The sequence below is a fragment of the Dendrobium catenatum genome, unplaced genomic scaffold (assembly GCF_001605985.2).
Source record: "Dendrobium catenatum unplaced genomic scaffold, ASM160598v2 original_scaffold_86453, whole genome shotgun sequence".
NCBI classification, from domain to species: domain Eukaryota; kingdom Viridiplantae; phylum Streptophyta; class Magnoliopsida; order Asparagales; family Orchidaceae; genus Dendrobium; species Dendrobium catenatum.
In genome coordinates, this window is record NW_021404894.1 from 219,971 (window position 1) to 226,206 (window position 6,236).

Consider the following 6,236-nt stretch of genomic DNA (forward strand, 5'->3'; position numbering starts at 1 on the left):
TCAAAAAGATGTACAAATCACCACAAGTAGTAATTGATTCTTTCCCTAATCTTTCAATATTTCTATTCAAATTAATCTTCGGTATGATTTTATTTAATATTGAAATTTGAAATATACAAATTTTACATTCATCTACTTTTCAATGATTTTGTTTATCTCATTGTATAAATTGATTCATATTTTTGATAATTTTTTTCTTGTCTATGATATATCTCTTCTTAAGTCATAAGAATCCTTTTATTTCTCTAATGAACTTTATTTTTATTTGCAAATATATCTCAATTTCATTCAAAAGATCATCTATCCAAGGCTTTTCATATGGCTTCTAACATTTCTATATTGTTCTATTTCTTGTTCTCTTTTTGCTGTTGTCAAAAAAGGGGAGAAAATATTATTTGTATTTGTAACTATCATTGCATTTTTTTTATCATTTTTTTTGTGTTTAAGTGTGATTGTGTGTTAAAATTTTCAAAACAAATTTTTTTATTTTCAAATGCCCCTTATTCTCACATGCTTATTAATTAAGAGGCAGCTTAGGAGATAATTAGAAATTTAAAAATAATACAAATAACAATTGTTTTGATATCATCAAAAAGGAGGAGATTGTTAAGAGAGTTGCTACTTAGCATTTTACATGCTTTATTTTCTTGCAACTTATTATTTTGATGATTCCAAATATTATTGTATTGATTATTAATTTATCCTAACACATTTTGGAAGAAGTGTTTTTGGCTCTTATGTGTACTAACATTTCAGGGAAATCATACTCTAGATTGTTGAAGACTTCAAATAAAGATCTGATTTTAATATTTTTACTTTAGAGTCTGAATTTTTTTCATTTTTTTAAGTCAAAGAGAGTGTGATTATAATTGAGTAACTAAGCATACAGACACACACACACACTGTGGGAGATCTTTAAAAGTCAAAATTTTTTATATTGATCGTACGGGAGGAACCGTATTCATATGGGAAGATAAGGTCAGTTATGCCCCTTGATGAGTAATGGAATGAACAGCAAGTGAGAAAATTTTCTAAGTCCTGACCGTCTAGACGAATTATCCCATTCGTCCCTGGACGATGTCCTCTGAATTCTCACATTGAACTGTTTGTCCAGACGAATTGTCCCATTCGTCCCTGGATGATGTGGTCTGAATTCTCACTTTGAACTGTTCGTCCATACGAATTGTCCTATTCATCCCTGGATGATGTCCTCTGAATCAATTAATTAATTAATCATCCAGACGAATTTTTCCAATTGTCTAAGGATGATGTTCTTTGGACCCATGACTTGAACTAATCATCTAGATAAACTTGTATCTTCGTCCCATGACGATGTCCTCTGTTCCTTAAACTTTTGGACCATCCTGCAGTTATCGTCCAATGGAGTCTGGAAATAACTGTTCATACCGGATGAACTATGTTCATATGAGACGATGATCGAGTACGAAGTCATTTCATACCAATGCACATTGAGTTCTCACGCAATCATTTTTACACTATTCGTACGTACGAATTATGATCATACGAGATGATCGTGTACGTACATAATTGAAAAATTACTATTTTTGGACGGTTTTTCATGTCTTTTGTAAAAAAGGTCCAATTAAAATTGTCTTATATTCTTTTGCTCCACTGGTCTTCATGCAAATTGAAGAGAGACTGAAGGAGAGAGTGTAAGAGAGTGTTTGAAGAAGATTTCTTAATACTGGAGCTTAAAGTGTTCACTTGATACTCAAAGGTAAGGATCTTCATTTATGAATTGTGATTACTTCACACTTTTCTCTTGTCCTTCCAGATTTCTCGTGAGAAGATCTTGTTAATGAGATCCTGTTCTCCCCTGACACTTGAGGAGTCTGAACAGTAGGAAGGTTCTTTGCCTACACTTGGAGAAGTATGAAAGGACGAAGGGTTCTCTACCCAGACTTGGAGAGTGTGAAAGGACAAAAGGTTCTCTGCCTACACTTCGAGAGTGTGAACAACAGGAGGTACTCTGGTTACACTTGGAGGGTTTAAAAGGACAACGATTCTCTGCCGCACTGAATAGTGGTGGAAGAGAGTTTTTTGTGAAGACTTCTCTGCCTTACTGTTGGGGCAGAAGGAGATACATTAATTGGTAATAGTGCAATACTTAAAGTGGGAGACTTCAGGGAGTGGATGTAGGTCGTGTTTGAACGAACCACTATAAATCTTTTATCTTTTTATTTTTTGCTGCTTATTTACTTTACTATTTCTGTGTGATTTGTGGTTGAATTTTTTTAAAAAAAAATTCATTAAAAAGTTTTAAGAGTTAAAAATTTTAAATTACCAATTCACCCCCCCTCTTGGTTAGCCGCTGTGACATAAACTTAGGTTTAAAAACCTAATTCATAATTAATAAGTCTCATCAATCAGACCCTCACTGATTGCACCAAACTTGCTCCTTTCTTCTCTTAGCTTGGCTTACATCCAATAGCTACCCCAAACACGACCACCCTCGCAGACTTTCATTGCCTTAAGATTATAATCAATATCTTAACCAGTCGATATCTTAATGAGATGTTTTGTGCAAGTATAATATAGAGCAAATGACATATTATTGGTATGGGTTAAGAATCAAAGTAAAAATGCAATGATGGATATAGATTATGTCATATCCTTAAAATTTGAAGAACTTGAATGTTCTCAGTAGACATTTGTAAGAGAATGTAATTTAGTGTATGATTTTGGCTTTTGTTATGGATGAATGTTCTCACTAGACATTTGCAAGAGAAATTAGGTCAACCTTAGAGTCTAATGGTTTTTGCATAAGTAGATCTAAAACTTAATATTTGAAGTGTTAATGTGTTGACTACATATATGTGCCCTTCACTTGTGTGAATTTCCCGATGTGCCAGTTTATCTTTATTATGATTCTTGTATAATGAACACATATACTTTCATAACATACTTGTACGAGTTAATGGTTATTTGACTACTTGATTTTATTTGTATGCTTAGGTTTACTAAGTAGCATATATGTGAGAAGGTTGGAGTAGCTCTGGCTGAAGATAATATTAGAGAGAGTCACTTCGGATGGTTTGGTCACATAAAACAACAGCCTTCTGATCACTCTAATACTCTTTATATTATTTCTAAATTGAGCCGTCGTTGATAGAGGACTTATGTGAAATTAAAAATTCATCTATTTTCTTTTAATAAAAATTACAACATTATGTAATATATCCATATTATATATATGTTTTATTATGGATATCAGAACTCAAAAAAGTTATATATATAATCGATTTGGCACAAGGATGAAAAACATTAATGGTTGAGTTCATTAAAGGGGTGAGATTTTTCATTCAGATAGTTTCTCAACTGCGCAGCTTCATCTGAGATGGAAAGTTTTGTTGCCCCTATTCTAAACATAAAAACTCGGTGCACATTAGCTGAAATGTTTTGTGCACCTAGTTTTTATGTTTAGAATAGGGGCAACAAAAACTATGGAAAGGACTAAGGGTGAGTATGGGGGCAACAAAACTTTCCATCTCGGACTTCTCATGGTGAGTATGGACCAAATTTTGATTCTCGATGAGCTAAGAGGACCAAAAATGGGTTAATGAGAGAGCGAGGAGAGCCTATGTAAGTATATAAGTTTAAATTTTTATGTGATGTATGAATTGCTTAAACTTTTATTAACCCCCATAGGAGGATTATACACAGTTTCAAGAGAGCAAGGCTGTAGAAGAAGAATGTTCTTCTGGTGGAGAATATTCTATCTACTACTCTTGGTTACAAGTAGTAGGAGGAGTGCAGCTTAGTAAAGTATACGATTTAGGCTCGCAAGCATATGCATATGAGGGGCAAACATCTGGTGGCTCCAATTTTTTTAACAAATACTTAGGAGTCTTTATATACCTAATAGATAGCTGTCCTAATAATTGAGCTAGAGCCCGTAAGGAAACCATAAGCAGAAAGGTAGATATAGATACAACAGCTAATAGAAATGCACTAGTAAATGTAGATGTAGATGTAAGAAACTCAAATGTTAGAGGAAATGTAGGGAGCAGATGAGTGGAAGGAGTACAACATCAATAGAGGAGAAGACTGAATCAGAGTAGATGTTATTTATTTAAATAGTGTGGGCATTTGTAGTTATGTGTTTTTGGACATGTTTACTTATTTATTGTTTGGATATCTTGACTTTTTTATTGGATATTATTGTTAATATGCTTTTTTTGTGATTGTTTATATGTTTATGTTCAATAATTTGGTGATGTTTTGATTAGAGGTGGATGTTTGAATGTATATAAAATTATTTTTTTAATGCATGTTGTATTGTGGAAATTAGTTTCAAAATAGAGAAGGCTATTTTTTTATTTATACTAGAAGTTTTCGACGGATTTTCAACCAGAAATACTATCAGTAATATAATAAGATGAAAATAAAATGACATTTTTAGCATATATTTGAGCAGGAATTTACGTCAGCTATTTTGATGGTAAAGTCCGTCGATAATAGTTTGGTGCCTTAAGGAGGAAGACACACACTAGTAATTCTAGCGTACAATTTTCGTTTGAATTATTGATGAATTATACGCTGAAATATGAAATAAAAATGGTCCTTATATAATGTAATTTTTTTTGCCTGAATTGCATCGGAAACGCTGTCAGAAACATTTTTTGAAGAAAAATTTTGCCTGTTTAGACTTTCGGATGCATGAATTATCATCAGATCATTTTGCACAGAAATTTCATCGGAAAGCTTATATTTCTGGTGGATTTGGATTTTGATTGTTATCATTGATTTTGTCCACTGGTAACAAGACAATTTCCTTTAGTGTACCTAGATGAAGAGAAGAAGTGACTTTCATAAGGAGATGAATTTTAGTTAACTACAAGATGAAAGTTACTTTACATAATGAGGAGAATGCCAATAAAAAATAAGAAATGATTATGAATTAAACTACGAAAATACAAACTTGACCACTAGAATGAAAGTTTTACTACCTTCCGAGAACTAAGGAAGAACTAAAAAAATAGAAGAGGAATTTAAAGAAAACCCTAAGAATATTTATCAACCTAGGAGAAATTATTTTAATAACTATAATAAGAAATTAGTGCAACCCTCTAATTGTGAAAGGAGCTAAGGTTCTCTACCTTTGAAAGGAGTATGGTCCTCTACCTCACCAGGTTGGTAGAAGACAGTTTGTAAGGGCTTCTCCACCTAGTTGTGGGGGATAAATGTGAGACACTATAGTGATATCACAATACCTATAGTGGGTGACTCGGGAGAATGAACGTAGGTCATAATTTGATCGAACCACTTTAAAATTTGGTCTATTATTTTTTATTTTCTTATGTAGTTTACTTTTTCACATTTTGTTTTCTATTAAAATTGTTTGGTTAAAAATCTGTGATTGATATTATGTTGTATTGATTAGATTATTATCACTATATTTGTAACTTTTAATAAGGGTACTAGGTTTTGCATTAAGTAATAGTATTTTTTTCATCTTAGTGAGCCTTAAGGCTAGTTGATTAAGGTCTTACAACCTCCACAAACTTTCATTATCATCATATAAATGGATTGGATAAGGACTTCAAAAACACACTGGAGTAAATTCTAGCAAAAATTATGATTGAGAAGAAATTATAGTGGCATGAGATGTTGAGAAAAGCTTTATTGGCCTAAATATATATATATATATATATATGTATCAATTCCTATTTGTATATTTTATAAATCCGATCCTTTAAAATAGAAGTGTTTGCCGGCTTGGTAGAACCTTAAGTTATATAAATCCCATTTGAATAAACCCGTAATAGATTAGTCTATCAAAAAACTTTTGAGACTTGGTATTAGTTCTCAAAGGCACATTATAGTTCATTGTAGGATGGAGGGAAACTTTGAGCCTATATAGAAAGGTAGTTATGTAATAGAGAAAGTCTACTATAGAGGATCATATAGATTGGTTGATTATAAAGGTGAATATTTTATGATTCACTTCAATGGACACTACCTCAAGAAGTATTTTTTGTGATTGAATTAAAAACAAAATAAAAAAAAGGTTTAATAATTTGTTATATAATTATGTGAATTTTGAAACTCAAATGATAAATTGTGTCCAGATATTAAAAAATTTGATTCTGAAAATTTGAACTCAATTAAAAAAAATGAAGTTATCCATGAGTGGTTAAGAAGCTTTGATGAATTTTGTTTATCAAGGTTGATAGAAAAACTCATCAAATTTCTCCTTTACTTAAAAGTAATTG